This window comes from Pseudopodoces humilis, chromosome 2 (genome assembly GCF_049639895.1).
Source record: "Pseudopodoces humilis isolate 2021_Gansu_Grassland_sample_001 chromosome 2, ASM4963989v1, whole genome shotgun sequence".
NCBI lineage: Eukaryota > Metazoa > Chordata > Aves > Passeriformes > Paridae > Pseudopodoces > Pseudopodoces humilis.
The window spans coordinates 13,291,724-13,319,176 of record NC_142201.1 but is presented as its reverse complement, the minus strand read 5'-3'; positions in this window follow the sequence as shown (position 1 = coordinate 13,319,176).

Below are 27,453 nucleotides of genomic sequence, written 5' to 3'. Positions count from 1 at the left end.
TTGAAAATGGCATTAATAAGAAGCAGAAAAAAATATCTCAAGCAGCAAAAGTACACACTGAGTATGAAAATGAACTCCTTTTTGGATGCCTCAGAGGAGCAGGGCTGTGCAAGAGACACTATTTCAGATGTCTTAGCAGTATATTTTGAAAAGTCAGGCAGACAAGTTCTGTTTTGCTTGTTATTTTATTTGCTGTTGCCCACAGAACTTTTCAAAACCCTGCTCTATCAAAACATTTTACAGATGCTGTTTCAGGATGGTGACAGCTACTCAATATGGGACAGTTTGGACCAGTGGATAACTCTGAAAACTGTGGCAACCCACAGGTACTGTGCAGTACCCACAATGGTTTAACCATCACCTGAAGAGGTGCTGGAAGCCCCTTCTTTCACTGCAGGCTGGAAGGGATCCAGCCCCAGGATCCCTGGAAGGGAATGCCTCAGGAGTGGGCTGGGCCTCCTCAAGCCAGCAATCTTATGGTCATTGGTGCCCATGGGGGTTTGCATTTGAAACCTACACGGGAAAGTGAGGAGACTCAGCCACCAGCAGCAGGGGAAGTGGAGAGCCAGCTGATTCTGCACGCTTGTGTGCTGGAACTGCAGAGCAGGAGGATTTTGGATGTGTGCCATGGCCAGGGTGCACATGGTGTTAATTTGTGTCCCCTCAACGGGATTCATTTTGCTTGGTCTTAGACAATTATAGCACAGACATCTTCATCTGGGCTGGCTGTCCAGCTCAAGGAGGAATAGGTGCTCCTGGGGCATAATTCATGTCCTCCTCAGACAGATGTCTGAAACAGAGCAGATTAATCATTTTCTAGAAGCACCTCCAGACTCTCTGTTGTCTCCAGAGCCATAAAGGAGCCAGACAACCAGATTAGATGTAGACTTCTGCTTTTTGGGCTTATAAAATTAAGTGAGAAGAGTGTCGCCTTTTGTGACTGCATTGTATTAGACTTGCACATGATTCAATGTGAATGCAACAAAGAACTGCTGGACAAAAAACAAAGGACAACATAACTATAATTTTCATCAGCCTATGTTTTATTGAGCTGAGCCACATATAGTTCCTAGTCCATTTACAAGGAAAATGCCAAATACCCACTCTTCCTGAAAAAACTCACAGAATAATCTAAAACTTCTTGAATCACCTCTGTATGTCTTCTCTGGCATTTGTAGTTTCTCGGAGCATGCACTGGTCGCTACTTTCAGTTTCTAATGCCTTAGCTTGGACATCTAATATTCAAGACTGCATGTGCTCTATAGCCAGTTTATTTCTTTTTCTTCCTGAAAGTCAGTCTTTTAATAGATATGGAGAGTTTATTCTGGCTATGGCTATTTATAATTATAATAAAATCACGGTTTTATTGTGACCCTATATTCTTCAACTGTATGTACTCCCTACAGATTTCCCTGATTTCTAGAACACAAAATGTGCTGCATGCTCTAAAGAGTGGTTGGTGACTACTCTATTCCAGTAGCATTCCATGCCATTAAAATATCTTCAGTCTGCAGCAGAAATTATATTCTGTAGTGCTCTTTTATTTTAATTCAGTTTAGCATTGCACAGTGATTCTGTGTTCCCGGAAAAGGAAGAGCTGGCAGTCAATATGTTTAGACTATCTGTAGACTCTACCACGAATTAATTACCAATTAACTCAATGTACTTAGCACATTTGTAAAGCCCACAATGGACATGCTACATATTTATTTATGGTTATAGACATCTGTTTCTTGCCCAAAATGGATCTTCTAATCTTTATGTAAAAAAGCATTATTTTTTTTATTGTTTTGAGGAAATGTGAAATGGTGTCCATAGTAGCCTTTATTAAATGTGCTAAATACCTATTGCTAATTGACTGCTAAAAATTCCGACAACTGCAAATCTACAGTAGACGTATCTGCTCTGGTTTCCCTGGCAAAAGCATTTTCTCATTAATCATCAAACAGCATTGTGGTTAACTGCAGATATTGCTCTTCAACCAAGACCACAGCACACAAGTGTAGAGCTCTTATTCTTGTGCACCAGGGGATTTAAGCAGCAAAGACAAGAAGTTCACAGTGCTCTGTTGGCTGCACCTGCAACATCACATGAGCTCCAGACATGTCCAGCTTTACTGGGACACCCAGAATTTTCTGGGCCACCCCTAAGCATTTAGAAACAAGAAACATTTGAAGACCGCTGTGAAGCAAAATGGACAGATTCCAAAAAATGAAATTAAAGTTAAGATGCTCTGACATAACAACTCACAGAACTTACAGGTAATTCAGAAAGTGATTGCAAGAACATGTTTCCCACTTGCTACTCATAGATATTTGCTGCCAGGGAAGGCTTCATTGTTCACCTTTCACCACAGAAACATTTTCAAATTAATTCAATTTCTTCTGCATTTTATATTAGAAATAGAGTTTCACAGAGTTTAGAATGGAGTACTGGGCAAGCTTTAATGTACTCATTATACCATATTTTGGCCTTCCCTTGATTTTAGCATTTTAAATTCACATTGTCTTATAAGAACACCTTACCCAAGGAAAGAAAGAAATCCTAGGGAAAGCATCTGAAAAGAAAATAAATGAGTTTAATTAAATAGCCATTTTCATGTCTTTGTGGTTTATATTTGAGGAGCAGATTATTTCTTAAGTACTAAAAGTGCACATTGTTACATTAATTTAACTAATAGGCATTAGTTATGACAGTCTGCTTGGTAAAGGTTCTGAGCCAGTGTCGTTTCTATAGATTTATACACTTGGAAAAGTGCACTTTAAATGAAAATCTTGCTGGTGTCAAAATTAAATTAAACTGAATTAAATCATATGTCTGATCACAAAGACCTAAGATTCTTTTCAGAATCAGGTCCAAATTATAATCGTAACTCTAGCCCGACTACCGAAGAAAATTAAAAGGCAGTTCCAACTTCATTATACTCTGCTGAAGTTGCCGGCTATACAAACAGGGCAAAGTCTTTAGCTGTGCAAAGTGACTGGTACTGGAGCATTTCCAGGAAAATTACCACTACGCAATCTGAAAAGCTCTGACAACAGAGACATCCTGTGGAGAACGGCTCCTCCAGGAACTGTGATCACTGTGGGGTTTGTGGGCTCACAAACAAGATGAACACCTAAGACTAAACTTCAGGTCCATCAAGTCCCCACTCCTACTCCCCACCCCCTGACTCCCAGTTTCAGACCCAGAAGGATCTAGCAGTGAAGTGCTCTCAGTATTTTTCTGTCAGTGCTGACACACAAATGTCTTGATGGGTTGATGTCCACCTCATCTGAGTACTGTAGTCAGTCACAGCCAGTCCTGTCTTGCTCAAAGCACACCAGTCAGAGCAGCCTTCACAGAAGTCAGAGAAAGTGGTGCTCTGCCAGCTTCAGTCCAGTAGTCCAGTGGTTTGCAGCGCTCAGGTGTGGCACAGTCATAGTGAATATACAATGGGAGCTAGGAAAGGTTTTTCCTCAAAAATGGAAGATGCTACTATGAACTCAGGGATGGAGTAAAGCTCAGAGAAAACCAGGCTCCATCCTGCTGAATCTGGACTCCTGTAGGAATCAAGAGCTGGAAAATGGTGTCTCCCAAAAATATTTCATTTTGTATTTATATGGTTCCCACATGTGCTGGCTGAGAGCAGCCACCTGCTGCTTCTGTATCCACGCCAAAGGCTCTTACCCTATCTTAACCTACTTGAAGCATCAATGCATGAGTGAGAAAATGCAACATCTGCAAGGCAATGTATAGTGGGAGCTTTCCCTGCAAGAAGCCTCTCTCAGCTGTGCCTTGCAGAATCTCAGACCCTCCTGCTACAAGCAAATGCCCCAAGAACTCTCAGCAGAATCCCAGAATCATAGAATCACCCAGATTGGAAGAGACCTTCAAGATCATCTATTCCAGCCTAGCACCACCACAATCATCCCAAAACCCCAAATGCCACATCCAAATGTCTTTTGAACACTTTCAGAGATGGTGACTTCACACTTGTCTGGGCAACTTACTGCAATGCCTGACCACTCTTTCAGTGAAAAACAAATTTCTGATATCTAATCTGAGCCTCTCCTGGTGAAACAGAAGGTCATTTTCTTTCATTCTTTCATCTGAGACAAGATGAAAGAATGACCCTCACCTGGCTACAACCTTCTTTTTCAGGTTATTGCAGAGAGCAATGATGTCTCCCCCAAGCCTCCTTTTTTCCAGACTATACAGCCCCAACTCCTTCAGCTGCCCTTCACAGGACATGTTTTCTAGACCCTTCACCAGCTCCACTGCCCTCCTCCAGACATGCTCCAGTACCCCAATGCCCTTTTTTGAACTGAGGGGCCCAGAACTGAACACAGGAGTTGAGGTGCAGCCTCACCCATGCTAAGTATGGGTGAACAATCACTGCCATGGTTCACTGGCCACAGGATGCCACTGACCTTCTTGGCCACCTGGGCACATGTTCAGCTGATTGTCAGCCAGCACTTCCAGGTCACCTTCTTCTGGAGTGTTGCATGGGTCGTTGTGACCCGAATGCAGGACCTGACAGTCCTGCATTTATTGAATAAATAAATAAATTCAATATTTATAACTCTGCTTATCGTTCCAGTTTGTCCAGACCCCTCTGCAGAGCCCTTCAATTCTGCAGCAGATCTACACTGCCACCCAGCTTGGTGTCATCTGTGAACTTGCTGAGGGTGCACTCAATCCCCTCATCCAAACCATCAGCCAGTTGCTCCAGGAGAACGCTGTGGGAGACAGTGTCAAAGGCTTTGTTGGAGTCTACATAGATGACATCCACAGCTTTTTCCCCATTCACTCAGTGGGTCACTTGGTCTTAGAAGGAAATCGGGTTGCTCACACAGGACCTGCTTTTCATAAACCCATATTGACCTGATCCCCTAATTTCAAGCATGTGATGGTACTCAGGGTGATCTGCTCCCTGAGAATGTCTGGCACAAGTCATAGCACAGACATATCAGACTCACTAAATCAAAAAAAATAACACCATGTCCTTGTACACATTGTAAATGTAAGCTTAGGCAGGCCTCACACCTGTCAGAAATGGGACCATGGTAAGAAAACTTTGGGTATCATTGATCACAACTGATCTCTAGCCTTCAATCCATATGGCATTTGTTGAGTGGGGTATGGAAGGTTTGAAATGAATGTCCAAGATTTACCATGAAGCATCAATTCATTTGTGCTTATCTTTGGTGGCCTGACCAAACACAGTCCTGCAGTACCTATGGACTTGTAAGAAATGGTGTTAGAAACCAGTGTGGGTGAGATGAAGGTTTATGCTTTGGTGAAAAAACAGTCTATCATGTGTATGTCTTCCTTAAAGATATGTAGCTCACCTCAGGGTGAGATTTAGGGAATCTCTCATCACACAGCTGGATCACAGCTGATTTAGAAACCTGTCAAGTATCTGTCATTAAAAGTGATCAAGGGAGCAGCCTTTCCCCTTTGATGTCACAATACTAAAAAAGAGCAGACATAAAAACAAAGGAGTCACAATGCACAAACCCACAGATATCACTACTTCCACCCACAGGGTCTGTTGGGACTGGGGGTGATAGATGTGTTGTGCTGGTGACAGACCACCCTCTACCATCCCACATCTGCCCTGGGAAAGGGAACTGTGCTCTGCAGCTGCTGCAAGCTGTAATGCTGAGAGATACTCAAAATATGCCAGACACCAAGCTTGTACCTAGCTTTCTCCAGCTTCTCAAACCCTGCATAGCTCATCACTCCCAAGGATCATCTCACTGGTTTTCCACTCATCCCTCTTTCCTGCACAGAAAGCAAAGTATCTTTTTCCAACAGATATCTGCTACAATCAGGAGCCAGCTTTGTGTAGCTACCATGCCCAAAGGCAGCCCCTTGTCAGTCAGTCTCAGAAGTCTCTTAGAAAGTTGGTTTATTGGCTGCCTATGAGAAGATTGAGGGAGAGTGAGTTTTTTCCTTTTCTTTGTATTTTCTTTTAAAGAACTTTTCTTTCAAAGTGGTGCTCAAAGGAATGTCTATTGCTCCATGCAATGTTCTCTATGGGACAGGGAAAATATTACAGTTAAGCCTTCTGTAGAAAAACATTATTTATTTTAACAGAAAAACATATTTTTTTTTACAGAATGCAACTTGTACTACTGTGTTTCCCAAATACATGCAACAAATACATATACATGTAGCACACCTTTATTTGGAAATTAAGAATATTGCATTTTTCCAAGATGCTGAGGGCTTCCTCCCCTATTTTAGTGCAACCGAGGTATGTAGGTATAGCTATCCTGTCTCACTTTTAATTTTCCTGAATAACTCTGAAAACTGTTATTCCCTGGCAATACTTCCATGCACATCTGCATTCAAAACAAACTCATCTGTGCCCTTCTTCAGGGAAGGGATGGGATGAAGGGAGTGAAGGGTGGTACAATGGCTGTCCTGCCAGCACTCAGCAGGGCAGCACAAACAAAATCAACAGCCCACTTAATTCTCTGAAATGAGAAAGCACATTCCCCTGGCAGAGCACCTTGTAAGTACTATCCAGCAAGGATCTCTCCCATCTGTGCACACTGAAGGGCCACAGATTGAATACCAGAAGTATTGTCATAGCAGAAGTATTACAATGATGATTGCACGGCATGAGCTCTCTACCAAGTCAGGATCAAGCTGCAGAAGTAGCTGTAGTGACTTGCTAAAGTGGCCTGGACCTTGAAAACAGTCTGCATCATCCAGAAAGTAGTAGCAGCCATGGAGAGCAGCCACAGTCCTCACACCCTCACCCTAAAATTCCTTACCACAGCATCCAAAATAATTGGATAACTCAAATCTTGTCACTTCCACCAGGACACTTGTAAAAAGGTAAAATCTCTGCTACTTCTGCCAAAAGTAACTGAACAATCCTTCAGGCTTCCTTGGTTCCTAATGAGTGATCATTAATCATGGGTATTTTCTAAGCACAGTTTAGAGTTTTAATAAATGTCAAATAAAGAATTAACAAGACCATAATCAGGCAAATATGTTCCTTGATTACTGCAGCAGGAAACCTCAGAGCCAGATAAACAGGGTGCTGTATTTCCAAGCCTTTCCTGGGCTCCTACACATTCCTCCACTGGTTGCTTGAAGGGAGGAAGGCAGACTCATGTTTTCACATGTCTGTTGTCATGGGAGAAATCTGACTTCTCACTGCTGCCCCTGAGGGAGAATGGAAATAAGGGGAGAGGGGTTCCTGATCCAGTTTAGTGCAGTGTGTGCAAGACTTTCAGCTCACCCACACACTGTTGTGGTGTCTAGAAGAGATCCCTTCAAAGGAAGGAAGCCACAGGAGGGAGATGGTTAGGTTAAATCCACAAAGCACTTGCCTTTTCCAGAACTCAGATGAAACAGTTCCTTCCTCCTCCACCTCAGCCTTCAGGTACTTCCTTCTCTCCCAGCCATCTCCTGCTGCTCCAGCTTCAACTGGGAGTCCCCGCTCTTCGAGGAGGGGGCAGTACAGAAAATCCAAGACTAACTTGTCCCCTGTCCTGCCTCTCCCACCATGGCTAATTTTATGGACAAACAGCTGTAGGCAGAAACAGAGCACAGTTTCAATGACCCATTCCAAGTGCACAGGGAAAAACCCTAAGAAATGTGCAATCTAGCTTGGGACAAAACATAACCAGCCCGTGTGCCAGGCAGAGGAAGGCAGTGACAGGAACAGTGCCCAATCACAACAGTTGGCTGCTGCAAGGGCTGAAGGCATTATAAATGCACACTAGGAAAAACCATCAAGCTGAGATGAAACCATCTGGACCCAGTTAGGCAACAGCAGCTGGCTGGGGAGTGTGGAGGGTGGTTTGAAGGGGAATAATGCAATCACTGGTTCCTTTATGGATGACAACTCTCTAAAACCCTCTAGCCCCTCTTCTCAGCAGGATTCAGGGCTAATCTATGATACCCAGGGCAAAGTGCAGTTGAAGAAGCAGCCTTTTTGCTATGCAAACTACACCCTGCCTAGGAAATAAGATTATAATGATTGAATCTATCAAATCAATGGGAGAAGGTAAGGGTGACACAAAATGCTGCAGCAGAGGCAGTCACCACTCAACTAGTGCCCAGGAAATACCCACAGTGTAATGATGGGTGCTTTGGGTGCTTACAATCTGCTGAGTCTTTAGTGATCCCAAAACCTAAAATGAGCTTTCTCCTTGTTGTGGACCTCACTGACCTCAGCCCAGCTGAGGGCATACAAGCTTGGCCAAAGAACTGGATTTGTCAGTGTCTGCTTCCCATTGCAGTTTTGACACAGCATCAGACAAGTCACTTAAAGTCAGTTGCATTCTCCCTAATGGTGTTTTTTTCACACTCCTTGCTGGTGTGACACGACACCCCCAGGCCTGACAGATGCAAGTGTCACAGTTGAAGCCAGGGGCAGTGATTCATGGAGCATGTGATGGCAGCTAAGTGTTCAGAACAGTCATGCATTTGCCACACTGAATTCATGGGGATCTGTGATTTATTTTCTGCCACCAGGCTCTGACCACCTCCCTACATTTAAGCCTGCCTGATCATCGCTCCCAGTCTTACCAGGCTCCCACCAAATCTCAAACCCCACTTTCAGCCTTCTGTCCCCTCCCCTAGCCCATCCCTCCTTTCCCATTGTTTGCCACACCCATATGCAGCCCAGGCCCTGGGAGCCCTCCTCAATCTCCTTTCCCTGGTTCTGTCCCCTCCTGAGCCCCACCAAAGCCCCAGGCCCACCGAAAGCCTTGCTGAAGCCCCCTGGGGCTGAAGCCCCTCCGCTTGTCTGGTGAATCTCTGTTTCTCCTTCTCAATGGATGTTCTCAGCGCCTGACCCAGCTCAACTGCAGTTTTCCATCCTCTGGAAAGCTAATGCTTGGAGGTTTTTAACTTTTTCTTTTTGCTGAGCTGCTCAGAGACTTTTTTCCCTTCCCTTCTGCCTCTTTCTGTTCCCAGTCTTTTTCTCTCCCCTTTTGCCTGCTTCATTGTCTTCAGATTCAAACTGAAGAGAGCCCCTTTTGCCCACCCTGGACAGGGCACTGGGAGATGTCTTCTGCCCCTATCATGCCCCCAGAACCCATCTACACCCTCCTTTAGGAGGTTTCAAAGCAACCTTTCATACCAGACTAAGTATTCAATTGCACAAATTTCCTTTGTTTAATGCAAAAGAAATCTTATCAACTGGTGAGCATGTCTGTTTGGAAACTAACCCTGTAAATAGTTGCAGTAGAAAATGGAAAAACTTTAAAAGTGTAAAATTGCATTAGCATTTTTTAAACAAAACTGTTTGCCTCAGAAAATTTCATGGCTGCCCTGAAAGTTTCTTTTAATACATGCTGCCAAAAGGAAAAATAAATATATTTTGGGTCAGACCACAAGAACTTCTCCATATTTTGTTGGTTGGTTACAAAAGCAAAGATCTCATTAGCATTGTTCTGATGCACCTTTTCCAGTCATACAGATGTGACATTTGTTTCAGATCCATGGGTGGAAAACTTACATTTAAATCTTATCTCATTCATAAAAAGCTACATTTATGTTTTGTTCCATGTAGTAGTTACCATAAAATCAGTCCAAAATATATCACTTGTGTAGTATGTATTTATGTATGACTCTCCCCCCAGTATACATCCCATGATGCCTGCAAAGTCTTTAAAATGCATTTTGAAAATGCAGAAACCTCAGAAAAGAACTGCGAAAATTATTCCAGGGCTGGAGATAACATTGCACCACAAGGCATTTTAAAAGCTTGCCAGGAAGAAGACTCAGACATTACTGGATTACAGTATCTAAGGACCTCTGGGGGAAGCCTTTCCAGGTGGGAGAGGACTGTTTAATCCACCAGAAAAAAGCATGTAAATGAATAATGGTTGGAAGCTGAGGCTGATCAGGAATTAGGGACACGGTTTTAAGAGTGAAGATATTAACCAGTAGAATAAGTGGTGGGGGATGTTCTTGGTGTCTTGAGGTCTTTAAATGCAGAGCAGATGCTTTTCTAGAGACCTGATTTATCAAACAGGCTTTACTGGGATCTCTATGGGAGTGTCAGGGTGAGATACATAGACAGACCTGCAAGTCCCAGTTGTTTTAGCAGGTTATGTCAAGATCCCTCCTAAGTACGAAATATTAATATATTCCTTCTTCCTCGGAACTGAAAACACTGTGGATGGACTTTGTTTCCCAGGATGTGCATATGTATGTTGAGATGTGGCAAGGATTGTGAGATCTCCCGCACTTCACAGAACAAGCCATGGGATGCCTGATAGCTACAGATGGTCTGAGAGCAGCTTTACACCTTGTACAGCAGCACTGGGTCCTGATGCCGTACTGACAGACATTCCACTGTCTCTCACTGCAGTATCATGGGCTGAATTCCTAACATAATTTACAGCAGCATCAGAGACATTCATGGAATAGTTTGATCCAGCAGACACCAATTATATCAGGCATCTGAGCACCTTGTGAGATCTTGAGGGAGTCATGGAGAAAGTGCAGTGAAATTTGCTTTATTCTTTTTATTATTCTATCCATACTGGAGGAAATGGAGATATTCACCTCCTGAGTGGAGAGCGGAAAAGAAAGAGGTACTGAGGGGGAAAATCTTGTATTTTTCATGATTATTTGCAGTTTTTTCACTCCTCTGTGCCCCATCCAGACTGTCAGCTGCACCCTTCACCAAACCTGTGGATGTGGGAGTTCCACATCAACTCGGTCATTAGGTAAGGACAGTAAAGGCTGTTCCTCCAGCACAACTCCACAGCAGCTGGCAGAGCCTCTTCCATTTGGCCTTCTAGCCCAAAGCTCAGGGAAAGAGAGCTGGCTGACAGCTGAAGTGGATACAAGGAGAGAACTCCACCTCCAAGGGCTTCCTGCCCCTAACAGTCTCTGTTTTTAGAAGCTAATGAAGGGGCTTGTAATGCTAAAAAAATATTATTTGTATGTTTTATGCTGACAGTTCTCCCTGATTACTCCTGATGTGTAATTCACAAATATTTACCCACTTTTTTATTGGCCAGATGAGCTACCACCTAAGTTGGTACTATTCTCGTCAGTAATTTTATTTAAGAAACAAAAACTCATTGTTTTATTAAAAGGTCATTAATTTAGCTGCAAATACCATTTTCTACAGGAGATATTCCCTCCTGTGATTCAGTAACACAGAAATAAACACTCTCTAATTGTCCAGAGACAAACTGCCTTCTAGAAATTTACTTCCCCATAACATTTCATTCAGGCAGTTGGTCGTTTAGTACTAAACCAATTAAAAGCAATATAGAGCTACATGAATAGGATATTAATTTCCTCACCAGAAGTGGAAATGAGTGGGTGCTTTAATTCCCACAGGGAAGGCAACTCCACCAAGCAGTGCCTTAATCCACTAAGGCTGCAGCCTCAAATGAAGGATTCACCATGCACAACTGGATCGTTGTGCTGTATGGATATTATTGCTACAGCCAAAGCCTCATCCAGTCTGCAGTAGCCCCTGGAAATACTGAAAAAGTAAAGCAAGGTGATCTTCTTACCAATAAATAAATAAATAAATAAAGCCCCACACTTTCCCCTTGTAGCTTATCAGATTGTGTGAATGTGAACATTACCGTGCCAAAACCTCTCCTGCGTATAATGTCATTCCAAATCAATTCCAAGTATAAAATAAGTGCTTACATTGAACTGATCTGTTCAATCTCTTATTTCCAATTGCAGACAATAGTGAAAAAGAACATTTAATCCACTTTCAGCATCTTCTTTTATTGAGGATTAGCCACAGGAAACAATATTAATTCTCTGTGTGTTGGGGTGGCATGTGATGCTATCCAGGTAGGGGTAGAAGCAAAGTCAGATTAATTTTGCTGACAAAGCTCCTGCAGTCTGAATCATCCATGGATGATCATGGATCATGGGACTGGCTCATCCATGGATAAAAGCCAGCAGTGTAGAAGCCATTTCCTCTTCCTCACTTGTACCCCTGGTGTAGTGGCCAGGCCAAGAGAAGAAGGATGTAGCAGGTCATTGTTCCATCAGGCCACCAGCAAATACGCTAATAAATATTTCCACACACAGAGAGCTAAATCTGCTTTAGTTAACATTAGAAACAGATATACAAGAGATAAAGCATTAGGGAAGATGCAAAACACAAGGTAACAAAGTGAAGAAGCAGTAATAATGTTGGGAAACTTTGTCAGAGTTCTATAATGTTAATTCATTCTTTAAATGTTGCACATCCCAGGCAGACACTCCTATTTAGCATGTGGTATATCAAAATTGAGCAGGACACCCAGAGAGGGGCTTTAATTTATTTTTAAGTTGCAATCACCTAGTTCTTGTAGAACAATTTGTCATATGTCACCAAATAAATAACACTGCAGGGCATTTAAGTTTCTTAAAATCACAGCAGCTGCTTTTCCGAGTGCTGCTAGACCTGTGTACATCGTTACAGGGGTCTGCAACATGTTCCATGGATCCCAATGAAGTTTTATGTAATTTTTATATTCGTATAATATGAAGTATTATGAATACACATTGTAAACTTCAATATGACAATTAACCATTAGATGTTCCACTCAAGCAAGGTCATATCAGATAAGGAGTTCAGGGGATTTGCAAAGAGGAAAGGGAGAGAGAAATTCAACCCAGCAAAGTATCTCCAAGCTTCCCCAGCCCCGTCATGTCCTGCTTTTCCCCAGAACACACCACAAAAATCAGCTTTGCTGGTTGTAGCAGTACATTGCTTTGTTCCTCGTGGGTTAAATACTAACCCAAATTTTTGCCTTCAGACACCTAGAACAACCTCCCTCCTCCCACTTGCCTCATACATGTCCACACTGCAGGATGAAAGGAGGGCCAAAATGGCTTAAACCTTTAGCTGGAAACCTAAAACATCTCTCCTTTGGCCTACGGGAGGTTCCCTGTCTTCATCGATCCACCAACTGTTTATTTTAATACCAAATAAAGCAGAAAGGGTCTTTATGTCCCTCATAAGGTCAGCTACACAGTTCAGTACAATGATACAGCTCAACAACCAAACAAATCATATTTTTTTCTGTTTTCAAATTGTCCAGCAGCATACCACAGTATCTGCAGAGTGAGGTAGTCACAATAGCCTCTGTGTAGGATTTTTATCTTTTAGCTGATCAGCAAGATATATCTTCCCTGTTTTGAGCATCTTCAGCTAAAAGCATTTTGGTTTACAGAATAATAAAGCAATACATTTTTGTTCCATGACTCTATAATAAAGCAATACATTTTTGTTCCGTGACTCTGAATGTAATACATGGCTTTCCTTGCAAGCCTTGCTGTGGATCTGAAAAAAAGAAATCTATCATCATTTGCAGTATTTGCTATAATTTTCAATTTCCATGAATACTGTTGCCAGCAAACTACTTTACAAAAACATTTGAGTAAACAAGAAAGGGAGTAAATGTGAGTACAGTCAAAGAGAAGTTCCTTAAAAATGTGAATGAATATTCACCCTGTTCCATAGCTGTTTCCAGGCTCCTATCAGTTGGAAGTACTACCCTGAAAGCTGCTTGCTGGCTAGAGCCAGATATTGATTCAAGCTAGTGCACTTTCACATCGTCATCATATTATACCAGCTAGTGGAATCTCACTCATTGCAATGAGGGGAGGAAAACAGAATCCAAAGCAGATAGAAGCACCCTTAAATGCTTTATCTGTAGGGACTTCACCTAACCTCTTCCCCAAACAAACACAGATTTTTTAGGTTCATTTTCCCATTCATTTTCTAACCACCTCAGTGTAGAAGCCTCTGGAAGTGCCAAGTGCTTTTTAACTCCCTCTACCATCCTGCAATAGTTCACATTGTCACCCATCTGTCTGCCACTGAAAATACACCCAGCATCAGTTTTCACAAAACATCTGTGAAGGCAGGGTCTTGCTCAACTATCTTAGTTAGTGAAAAGCTATTAGCTTGATTGCAAGCTGGTAATTGTTCTAGCCCTGCAGAAAATGCCATTAAAATAATTTTTACAAAACTCTTTTAATAACTAGCTATTTTTGTAGCACAATTGTTTTTAAATCTCATGAGGCCAATGTGTAATACATGACTGTTCCAGCTCACAGCTCTCACCACTCAGAGGGTATATATCAGGTTTCAAGTTGCTAATTTGTTATGGTAATCAATACCTTATTCTTTTTAACCACAGAGGCAAACTCATTTGCTCTTTTCAGTTTGATATTGGATTATGAATGATTTACATCCATAACTACTGCAAATGCCACATGACACTTCACAGCATCAGCTAGGGATTTAAAACTTGTTTTTCACTGGGTTTTCAACGGAATTTGTCTGCAAGTTGCCAGATGACAGCACCAGCAGTATTTGATGGTTTGGGACCATTGTTCAAAGATGATCACATAGATAATGTTATATTCATAAATATTCACATTAAAAAAAATTGAAATAGTCAGATCTGATGATCAACCAGTCAGTTCTTTCCATTTTACCAGCTACCATCCATGCCTGCTACAGTAGCAAAAAGCAGGATCTTGGAACTTACCAGCTCTATTACATCTATCAACACCTCTGAGTTGTGCAGGAGCATAAGTAAATCTGATAAACACGCCTGCTAAACAGATTTGTGTCAGCTGTAAAGAGGCTTTTCAGAGTATAATTTCTTGAAGCGTTTCCCAGGTGTCATCCTAGGTTATAAATTATATGTAATCCAAAGTGTAATCCAGAAGGAAAAGAGGATATGGAAATTTCAGCATCCTTTTCCCAGTGGTTGTAACTTCATCTCACGTCATCTCTTAGGTCCTCCTTAGGCCACCACAGTGATGCTTTTCACGTTTAAGGAATATTGTGAAGACAGACATGAAGGCCTATAAATATAGATTTGTTTACAGGATTGGGGGTTGATTATATTTCAAATCTGTTCATTTCTTAATATTTTTAAAGGTTAGAATGACATTTCTTTCTTCAGTTATGTCCCTGAATTTTCCTGTCATTCAGTGGAAGCCTCAATCCTGCTTTTGATTCCTCTTTTATATATAGATTTTAATTGGTTTTTATTTTCTCAGCACCACAGATTTGCCTACCTATTCTTTTAAAATTAATTTATTACCAAGTGCCACAGTCACACTTCAGTGTTTCATCTGGGTGACACTAAACTGAAGCAGCTTAGTTTATAGGCCATGTAATTTTGATGAGTCTTAATTTTGCATGAAGATCAAGAAGCCAGGGCAGCAAAAGTCCTTCATGGAAAGTGCTTTCTCTCTGGAAGAACACTTGTATGATGAACTCGTTCCTTGACTGAAACTATTTCTAATTACATTAACCATATTCTCCCTCTAATCTCCCACCATTACTAAGCTTGTTATTTCATTTCCTGAAGCCCTTGCACTTTCTGACGTATCCCATATGAAAATATTATGGCTATATCTAACTCCAGCATATTTCAGCCTGATGTCTTTAGCTAGACCATAGATATTGAAACATATGAACGTTTTATTTTGCTAATAGTCCAAAAGAGAGTGCTTTGGCATAAGATCAGTCAGTGCTTGTCTAATGTAAATGGCCTTCATAAAGCATTGATTTCGTCATTTATTTTAAAAATTCTCATAGCTGTTTTGTTTGTGATAAGTATGTACTCGGAGCATTTCCAGAACAACTTGACATAGAGCAAAATATGGGAAGCATTTGTAGGAGTTCAATCAGTTGACAGTACATGAAAAACCTCAGGGGAGAGAAGTTTGTCTTATGCCTCAAGAGTGAGAGCTATGCTCTGCCAGAGCAGAGCAGGAAGAACCTTCTGCAGTAAGAGCTATAGAGCACTGACTTCAAATGCTGGATACCAGTCTTCAAACCTCAGCTGAAACATCCCTTATTTCAACTGTGAAATTGGGAGGAAGGGTGATCTACAAGTACCAACACATTAATCACAGTCAGCATCAAATCACTACCTTGAACTGCATCTTCAAGTCATCTGGAAGATAGGTCTCTCTAAGCAGAATCAATGCTGGAAGCTCCTGCCTCACTCTTATCACTGGACAGAGCTAGATGGGTTTCATGAAATATGATTCATTAATGTATTAATTAATTAATTAATTAACACAGCCCTTGTGTTCAGCCAGCTGCTATTTCTGGGTCTTGCTAAACATCAACTTTCTCAAATACAACAGAAATTCAGCTTTCTCAAATACAGGAAAAATTCAAAGCCATTTTCAGTTTATTCCTTCCCCACTATCTTTGCATCAATAGCTGTATCTTACCACCACCTCATCCAAGATACCAGTTTTGTTTTCCACTTAGATTTTCAGCAAGGCACCTTCTATTGCTGCTAGGGAAAAAAAAAAGAAAGGCAACAAAAGACATGCTTATATGCCTTCTTGAAGCACTCTCTTGCCTGATGTCTACAAAATAAGTCAACATTGAGTTCTGTATGTGCTGAGATCACTTACAATGTTGAGCCACTTTGCCTGCCTGTTTCCCTGGGCTTCTCAGTATGCTATCAGTTGTCTCACATCTTAGCCCAGGATTGCAAACTCCTTCTTCCCATTGCAAACTCTTCATAAGCCTGTGCAATAGCTGCTAGAGTAGGTCATGGTCTTTGAGTCAGTGTCAGTAGCAGGATCGGTAACTAAACCCCCAGGGGTTTCACAGGCTTGGCTACAAATTAATAGTTAACTAAAAATTCATACAGACAATCCAGTGTTCACAACAGAAAAACTATGGCTAGGAAAAGGAGAAAACACACTACACCAATCTTATTCTAAAGGGCAGATCTTCAGATTGCATAGAAGAGCATAACAACACTGGTGTCAGTAGAATTATAACAACTGATACCAAGGACAGATCTGTCAGTCTGAGTAAAACTTACATGATGCAAGGTCTTTTTCATAAGGATTTATTGAGTTTAATATGTTGTTAACAGTTGTCACTGGGCTTTCATTTCACAGTTTTTAAACCAGCAACATCTCAGTAATCCCATAAGGGAAATAAAATGTCATATGACCTAAGCACCCAGTGCAAATTTTTAAAATTAAGCATTCCTAAACAACCTCACAAGCCAAAGATATTTGCTCAACTAATCCATGAGAAAATGCAGATGCCAAATCTGTTCTTAACCAATTTGAGAAGTATTCACATAAGTCTACTACCCACATACTGCTTAGTCAAATCTTCTAATCTTTCCTCAGCACTAGCTATGGTGGTGTCCAATCTTTTTGAGGATTACTGATGCATGGCTAAATATAGAAAAGACAGTCTAGAAAAAAGAACAGCTGTGAGTTCGTGTATCAACAGGCAGACAAGCAACAGCCTCTGACTGTGTCTGAAAAGAGCAAACAGTCCCACAGAGAAAGAAGAGCTTCAAACCACTTCAGCAGAAAGACCAGAAATCTCCTGCCATTTCCAGGTCCCTTACTGGGAAGCTATCAGCATGCTGAATGATTTGATGAACTTCCACCCGTGGCACAGAGCCCTACCAAGGTCAGGAAACATGACAAATAAACCTACTGAAGAGAGCACAGAGAATTTTTCTTTCTCTATCAACTTTTAAGTACCTGTGAAAGCCAAATAAAGAATTGTCTTTTATTTTTTTTTACCAGAAATAAAAATTCACTTCAAAATCCCCATTTCCTTCAGATTATGTTTTGGTGAGGTTTCAAGGAATCAGTAGAGTAACTGAAGCACAGAAATATCTGCCACTTGAAGAGCCACCAGGAACCCAGCATGGATTTGTAGTCTATCATATTTAATATCGCTGAGTGATCCAAATGAATTATCATTGATTTTTCTGTATATTTGTCCCTCTCCAAGATGTAATCACTTATTAATAATACCAAAACTGTTATTCTAAGACACATTTTGTCTCCAAATTATTGTGGGTTTTTTCAATTTTCATATTTGTCTCTTCATTAACATGTTATTAACAGGGTCAAATTTTCTGGGAGCACACGTATACTAAAATTGGCTTAGCACTTCCTCCTGGAAGGAATTATGCCATAATCAGATAACCCATCTCTCCACCTTTCCCAAATCATGGCTTCATTCTCCAATGTGAAGGACTATTTCTGACAGATAAGTAACAGCTGATTTGTGCAGAATGGTCTGCATGGCACATCAGACCCTTTTTCTATCAACATTTATTTTTTGACCCTTCAAGAACACACTACTTTTTCCACCACCTTCCCTCACCATTTTTATTTTTTTGAGGAAAATACTATTACTATTGCAGAGATCTTGTAAAGCCTCATAAAAGCAAGGAAAAATGCAAAGCTTGTGCATTGACACCAGCTGTCAGCTCAGCATTTAGTTAAAATGTTAAGAGACAGAGCCAAGGACAAATTTGAAAGCATAATCTCATATATATCATGATGAATCATATCTTGAAATGTCTTACCTTAACTAGCCTGGAAGGGTGATTGTAAGTGAGTTGTAAGCAAGATGTCTGAGCTATTCTGGAAAGGAACTACATAGCGTGTGGCAAATTTATGTGCTGAAGGAATAAAGACTTACTAGCAGCTCTTAAAGATGGTGTGAATATGTATTAATTAACAAAGTTTTGGTGACATCATTGGTAAATTTCTTTTTTCAGAACTACAGATATAGTAGAGATGTAGTACTGTAGGAAGCCATGTAGACATAGGAAGAAAATGAAATAAATGCTTTCCTGGTGATCAGGATTTCTAACTGAAGTTCAGAACAATATTTTGTTTCCTACAAGGTCCATGAAATGCTAAAAATACTTTTTTAGGCCATAAATATCTGTAATGCTATGATAGCATCACAAAGGTACCGGGATCTGGCATCATCATAAAGAACAAGATTTCTCTGCAAGATCCAAATATCATCAAGGCATGCAAAAAATATATTATTGAGCCACTTTAGATTTTAAAAAAAAACATCTTAAATTTAACATCACTGGAGATGGGTACTTGCTCCATGCCCCCTACTCCTTGCATCTGTGTCAAACCTAATGTCATAAAAGGTTAAGGAAAAAAAATAAATATAATTTTTTTTCAAAAGAGCCCAACCCTGTCCGAGAAGCCTTAGGACAAATGTAACAGATGTTATAGATGCATAGCCACACTGCAAGTGAGGAAGGGGTAAGTATGAAAAATAAGCACTACAAAATTTCTCTGTATATCTTAAATGCAGAGCAGTTTAAGCTAAAAGATCAGAAATTAAAAACAAAATAAACTAGATGTTATGATCCCTTTACCAGAGAGATGCCTCCACCCAAATTAAGGTGAAAATAAGACCATAGGCCAAAGTCAATAGTACAGATTTTATTTACTCATAAATATGAGGTAGAGAGAGGTAGAAAGAAATAGAAAAAACAGAGGGGGAGAGAGGAGGGGAGAAGAGAGAGAGTCCACCCATGGATCCAGCAGCATCCCATTGTCCTCCTTCACCCTGGTCTTGTCAGCAATGGGTTTCACAAAGTTGCAAAACTCCCTGAGGTTTCAAAACTTTTCACTACTTACACATTTTAGCAAACAAAGGAGTTAGTGGATACAGAGCTCTCTGATTCAAATAGTCAAATTATTCTCTTGCTTCCAATGCTAATCAGTCCCATGCTCAGCCTTTCTCTTCTTTTGACTAGGTGGGTTTTTTGATTCCGTGGGTTGTGCACAATCTCCCTCTGCCAGAAGCACCTCCAGCCAGCGGGAGCTTGTGGGGTGAGGGTCTGCAGTGACAGAGTCCCCAGGCAGTGCAAAGGAGAGCCCCCTTATGGGAAAAACTTGGCCTTTTTAGGCAGGTAGCCAGTCATTAGCCACACGGTTTTAAGTCATAACAAAGATAATTCAACCAACCACTATACACCACAATGTGAACACAGAATGGTTACATAACTTGTCTGTCTACCCTTAATTCAACTGAGTGTCTTTCCCATAGTCCTTTTCCACTTAGCCAAAGGAACAGGCCTGAGCCATGGTTTTACAAGGCCTCTCTTTTATAAAGCCTTACTTATCAGGAACAGGAGCTGCCCTCAGCAGTTGCTGAGTTTTCTTCCCTTGGGGATTCCTTGCAATGGTTCATTCCTCTCCCCACAGCTTGTTTACCTCCCCTCTTGGCCTGAGATAATGTGCAGAGAATGGTACCACTTTTATCTTGTTTCAAGTTCCCACCAAGTGCCTTAAGTGACAGTCCAAGTTTCAGGAATCCAAAGGCATATTCAGGGGCCAGGGGGACACTTTGGTGGTCACAGATCCCATCTGTCCCATACCTTGGGCTGATCTTCATTTGACTGTAAACATGCTTAGGGGCAGTGGTCCCTCAACACATTTTGTCACAACTGGGGAATTTTTGTCTGGATTCATCACCCAGGATGTGCTAATCAACCTCACCAGGCCTGGAGTTAAAGACATTCTGTGTTTATATCAGGGCAAAGTCCTTCTGTGATTTAAACAGTGTTTGAGACAGGCAATTGTGAACCTTACAAAGGTTCAGAAGTACTTGGGAATTATTTGCCCCTCCTCTGCACTCATCAGCAGACATAACAAACAGTTTTGCCTGCAGTGTAAGGGGGAAGGGACACAGAGAAGCCCTGCCTGAGGAACAGTTCTGAAACAGGAACAGAAATGTCTCCAGCTTTCACAAAGAAATCCTGTGTGACAGATGGAGAAATTGTAGGTGTGAAGTATATTTGAAGTTTGCATTTATTTATTTCTTCATTTTTCTCTATTCTAACTTTGCTGCCAGTAAATAATCAAGAACTTAGCCCTCTGAATTACTATTTTTTTATCTGAATGCATCTCTAGTGTTCAAAGTGATTGCAATGATTCTAAAAAAAAGATAAAAATGGGGTGTTTGCACTTCCATGGAGATAAGATATCTAAGCAAAGAAGTCTTCCAGAGAGCTAGGAGCCAAGACAACTTTGGGATTCCAGGAATTGGTTCGTTTCCAACCAAATTCCCTTTGCGAAGTAGTGGGATGGAAGGAGAGGTTTCCCTGGGATGTATTATCCTGACGGCCATTGCAGGTGGTAAAAAAGACAAGGCATGTTTTCAAGAAATTCCATGTCATTTCTGAGTGTTACAACAATTCCCTAGTATTTCTGTGAGAGGCATCCTGTCCTTATAATTTCTTGGTCCATATGTCACCTTTTCAAATCTTTTTAACTTCACATCAATGAGTGGACATTCAACAACAATTCAGCACCAAGCCTAAGTAATTTCAGGTTTATTGTCAAGTAAAGAATGAAATGGTCAGCAAGCAATAACTGCACATCTCAGCTTAGTGCTGCCAGAGGCTCCTTTCCCTCAGTCCCCTTTGCTTTGGACAGAACTGCAGGAGCCTGTATTCCCACCTCTGTTTTTTCATCCTCTATGAGGAGGTGATCAGAGCCACAGGATGGGATGGCTCTGGGCCCTCCTCTGTGCAGCAGCAAAAAATCAGTATGCTGTGTTCTCCACAGTAATCCAGGAGAAATCAGGAGTAATCCAGGAGTGTAAAGACAGTGATTTTTCAATAATGTATTTATGATAGTGAGACAGAAAGCCTTTAAAACTATCGGGGAAAGAAAAAAGACAACCACATGGGTAGTTGCTTTAAAAGCAGAAAGAATTCACCCCATTAAATACTGAGCATCTACAACTTGCTCCCTTCCCTACAATCTCAGGACAACCAGTATTTTGCACGATCAAGTTCTTAAAGACTTGGTTGCCACTGTTAGGTCAGGAAATCCAGCTCCTAGGCACAGCAGAGCTTTGTTGCACAAGGACAAGGACTGACTTATGTGAAGATAAAGGGTTTTTTTCAATTTGTTTTATGTGTGAGAACCAGCTCCACGACCTTTGAAGACCCCATCAAATTAGGCTTCTACTGCAAGGTGCAAATCTGCAATCATTATTTTTCCTTTCCCTAAGAACCAAGTGACAAGTACCTATAAAAGAAGGGAAAAAATCTGCTGTAATTTAGAAAGTGAATAGCTCAAACAATCCTCCCTGTGGGGAGAAGGGATAAGAGAGAGAACAAACTTACAGTAAGTGTTTAATGTTAGTAAACAGAGTACTGTCAACATACTTCTGGTATTACATCCTGACTCCAGGAAGGACTAGGGTAGGGTGCAGTAGGATCACTTTCAGTTGAGAAAACAGATAAATATCTTCTCTTCCAAAGTCTTAACATGAACTGAAACTTGGGAGAGTCAATTAGAAATCTCATTCAAGTTAAAATAATATAGGATGAGTAATTTGTCTCAATGACACATACCTTAAAGATCTTCTTCAGGTTCACAGATAAATCTAAGATCATGTCCATTCAAGAATATTAATTACATAGCACATCTAAGAAGCATATTATAAAACTATTTTTAAAATGGTGAAGATCTTAGGTTAATGTGAATGGTTAAATTTACAGTTTCAGAACTGAAAGATAGTCATGAGGTTTAACTAAGAATACCAATATAATATTAAATGGTTTTAATTAGAGAGAACAGTTAGTTTTAAAAATTATTAACACTTGTTAAGTGAACTGTTAAATTAACTAATAAAATATAAAAACAGCATAAATTTGATATTTTTTTGTTTTTAATGCTTTTTTCTGTGACAAAACCAATTCTTTCTACTTTGTCTTATCCATCTGGGCCCCTGCTGGGATATGTCATTAATGTTTCAGACCCCACTGAGTGGCAATAGTGCTACTTGCTGAACAGAGATAATTGAAACAGGGACAGGTATTTCTGAAAGCATTTCTAGAATTCCCTAGAGACAGACATATAAATCTGGTAAATATTATTTAGCTTCCTGCAGAAACTGCTGCAGTAAGAGGGCAGATACTGGTGCTGCTGATTTGCTTCTTAAGTGCAACACAATATTTTGGTCTGGTTTCTACCAGGTTTGCAAGGCTTAGACAAAGCCCAAAACTTCTCTGAAAGACACTCAACCACCTGGAGAAGGAAAGCCATTTTATATAAAAAAAAGTCTATTACTTATTCAGTTGTTCCATCTTTCTGAAGAACGTGTCCTTGTTCCCAGTGATGTCTTCAAGCTCTCTTGTGTAAACATCTCCTGGCCAGCATCTCTGGAAGCCATAACTCCATAACTGGTGTCTGAAAGACAGTGGTTTGGGAGGACAGACACACAGCCAGTCAGCAGAGCAGCTGGCAGGGTTGTGCTCACCATCTGTTTGCCTCTGCAAGGTGACCACAGACCTCACCTCACCACGGCCAGCAAACACCAACTGCTCTAGGTGGGCTACGGTGGGACTTCAGAGCATGTGGGGTCTTTAGGTAACTGGCAGGCACAAAATCTTCTGCTGTAGCAAATGTGGGATGTGCCCCCATGTCCAAAAGAAGTTAGCTCACAAGAGTAGGAGCATGAACACTGCTAATCACAGGGGCCATGTGCACATGTCAATGCCACAAAGGTAATGGGAAGGTTGAAAAGGGTGCAAACGGAACAGGTATCTGTGGAGATGAGAGTATTTTCTACCAAGTGCCTACTTCGATAGTCAGCACTAGCCATTTTCACAATGCTCTGAACAATCATGGAAAGCAAGTGAAGTGCCATGGAGACTGAAGAAAGCCCCTATACGCACTGCAGTGTTTATGCTTCCTCCTGGGAGACTGTCCCTGAGAACAGCTGATGCACCCAGCTGTGGCCACCAGGCCTTTTTTGCAGATCCTTCTCAACAGGAAGCCCCTTCTGAGGGATGCAGGTACACCAATAGGTGCAAACAAGCTTCCATCTGCAGAGCCCTAGCTCTATCTGCCTTATTTATGAGGGACTATATTCCCATTTTGTGCATATACAGAAGCATCCTCACTGTGTGAATCATTATAGGCTGAAAGCTACTTGCAAAGTATGGGCATACCTAGTCCAGCCATGTAGTAGAGCAAAGATTAACAACTTTAAGTAGACATCGGCTAAAGGAGTGAGAAAGTCTGTTGTACCACACGCAGTGGCTGGGGACTGGTGCTGCCTGCCTGTCTCGTGGCAGCACCGGTGAGAGGTTTGCTCAGAAAGCCCCAGCAGAAAGGATGTTATTTTACACTGCAGGTGGTTTCCAAATGACTAACTCCAACACTGGAAACAGCTGAAGCACGCCAGCACAGAGCTATGAGGCCTGGTTTGTCCTGTTTCACAGCAGCTTCCTGCATAAACAAGCTCTTTCTTTCACACATCTTTTTACTCTTTCCAAATCCCAGCACATTGCAATGCAAAGGAGGCTGACTTCAGGATATTTGTTTTTTTACCAAAACTGCTCTCACTTCTCTGGAGGTATTTCCACTGAAAATATCCCAGCCGGGTGTAGTGACAGCATCTGAAATGTGATAAGACATCAGAGACATGAAAGAGATCAGCACTCAGCCTACTTGCAGGGGGCGGAGGAGGGGGTGGTTTATCTCTTCCCTGATATCACATTGCTGCTCAAAGTGAGATTTCTCCCTACAGCCTTGGACTGTCTGAGGCTGGGGCACCCCATCGAGGGCTCTGGCTGAGGCTGGGCACCTTCAGCCCACCGAAAGCCATGGCCATCCCCAGTGTGGTGTGGAGACAGAGACTGACAACTGCTCCCAAAACTTCCAGCTCCTCTCCTCCTGCCAGTGGCTTGAACGGCCACCTCTCTTCCCAGGGAAGTGACTCAGCCCATAATCACGGTGCAGGGTCAAGCAGCTGGAAGGGTGTCAAGAAGGGAAATGTCTTCAGCAGTGGAGATGAATGGATTTAATTTAATTCTGCATCTTGGAGATGTCAAAGAATTACAATACTTAACTTCTCCGAGGAAGGTAGTGTACAGCCTTTGGAAAACACAAAGCTACAGAAATGCTTCACTGAATTTCCCTTGGATTTAACCCAAAGCTGACATTACTCTGACTAATTCCACTTCTTTCTCCGCTTCATACCCTCAAATACAGCTAATTTTAGCAAGAAAGTAATGCTCTTTAGACTCAGCAAGGCACTCTGAAGTTTTTTCAAGAATTATTCCATTTACACACTGTGTCAGTCCCAAATAAAAGCACAGCTCTGCAGACCCAAATACAACATGACATGATCTGCTCCTGGGTTTCCATGTAGAACAGCTGGATCCCACTGCTGATCCACAGTATTAGCAAACTTCGTCAACTCGGCAGCCTGAAGTTCACTTTGAAACCTGAATGTGAGTTAAGCTCACTTAACAACACAGAAATCAGGATAAATTTCTTGGCAACAAATAGGACACCTGCATTTCCATAATGAACTCATTTGGAATTCTTATCCCATCATGGTTACCACATTTTAAAAGAATCACCTTGCTAGCATAGTAACTTTAACAACTGTACAGAGCTAAGCAAGTGTAGAGTTACCTGTGGGCTGGCTGGAAAGAGCCAGTGAAATTTTGCCCAAAATAGATATGCATTATTTCCACTTATCTGCACTCTTCTTTGGCTACTTCAGTGAAAATCAAAACTGTGAAGTGTCCATTAGGAAAAAAAAAAACCCTAAAAACAAAAACAAACCCATCCATCAAACATGGTCTTTTTGGTTTGAATTCCCAGTCACCATTTTCAAATTAAACACTTTAATTATGAGTCATAGTTGGAAGTTTACTATATATTTTCAGTCCCATATAGGTTCACCTGTGGCGTTATCCCTAGGCAAAAAAAATAAAAGGTTAGAACATCTCTACTATGACATTACAACAAGTTGACACAATATTTCACTGTCACTGTTGGCAGATCACAATGAAAATTATCAAAACAAAGTACAAATGAAAGTATCAAATAGGGAAAAAAACTAAACAACACAATTCTGGGCTTTGAAATTAAAAATTTAGAAACTTTGTCCCACCCCAAATTTTTTTAAAAGTGACACTTTGAAACTCCTGGATTTTGTTCTAAGGCCAAACTAAAATTTAATTTCAATATGTGCAGATTTTGAAAGTTGACAACAAGGTGATTTCCCTGAAAGCAGTAGTTTCTACAAGACGAATGTGAACTGGTGTGAGATTCCCGGACAGGCTTTATGGGTCAATAGGGGAAAGGGATGTTTTAATCAAGATGAAATCTCCAACTTAAAGAGAAGTTTTGAGTCTTTTACAGAAGACTCCAGACACAGACAACAAAGGTGGGGGAATCAATATTCTTTTTCAGTGACATAATTTGCACTTGTCTTGCAAAACTAGGCTGAAATTATTTCACATTTTATGAGAGGCACTGCCCACACAGAGAAGCTGAAAAAACTTATTATCTACAGGCAAATAATATGAGAGAGCAGAAATAAAGGGAATAGGCTATAGATTTCTGTAGCGTCCCTAGAGGAAGTGGATCTGAGGGCATCAAAGAGCGTGGGGAACTGTGAAATACGTTTGAATAATGCCTTTGAAATAGGAAGAACAGGAAGACATGAGAAGTGATACAGGAACTGCTAATTTACATCTCTCCACTCACTGTCTGTGCAGGCAGCACACCATTGCTCTGAAACTTTCAGTGCCTGCCACCCAATTCTGAGAAGGCATCAGAACCGTGCCCTGGCACTGATGATTCACAACAGGGAGCAGCAGCTCAGCCACTCTCCAAATTGGGCCAGTTACTTGCTGATTTCCCCTTCCACAGCTGCAGCTGTAAGTGCCTCGGGTCAGGTGGAGCCACTGCTTTCAGGTCTCATCCTCAAGGAGCACTAGAGAGTTGATCAATCTGAATGAAAAGAGAAGTGACTCTGGCATCTTCTATTTACCAACCGTACCCAGTGAATGCATTCCTTTCCAAAGCAGGAAGGTTCACCTTATCCATTTCAACCTTTTATCCTTTGATTTCTGTGCTGAGATTTTCTCTAAACTGTTCCCCCAGACTTGACATCAAGATTTGAAGAGCATATGATGGAACCCGACCAGAGTAAACCTTGCTCAGCTGTAAGGCTCACAGTGAGACTTCACAAGATGACTCTTCCCTCACATATAAAAACATCAGAAAACATTATTTGCGTTTCCTTTTTTTCTTTTTTTAATAAGCCAGTTTAGGAAGGCAAAGCAATTCACCAACAGGCAAGATCAGAGTCTGGGGCAGGGTAAGTGAAGCCTAAAAGCTGTTTGTTTGAGACAGGAAAGGACAAAAGAGGTCCTATATTTTTTGCCACATCCAAATCTTTGCTCAGGTATCCAGTCAAACCTCATCCCTAAGAGCAGCATCAAAATAAAGACTACAGGCATCCCTTACATCCTTGCTTCTGTTTAGATATTACCACAAAGAAAGGGTCTCATGCAGCTTTGTCGTCTAGGGTCAGATTCATCAGGGCTAGGGTGGAAACGTGAAGTTACCTGTGGAGCAGGTACCCTGTGACCCCTGAAAGCCGTGATCCAGCTCCACTCATTCTTGCCATCCTTCCTAACATAAAGCTTGGGAATTAAGCTGCCCTTAGCATGAGGTTAATGATAGAATTGCATCTGTTTACAGACAAGCAAGGGCCAGCCATAATCTGGTCTGCATGGATAAGTGGTTTATACGGAGGAAGAGAAAGCTCTAAACCACAAAAAACAATAAATTGAAACCAAGCATGGTACAAAGTTGTTTTGGTTTAGATCAAATGACATCTAC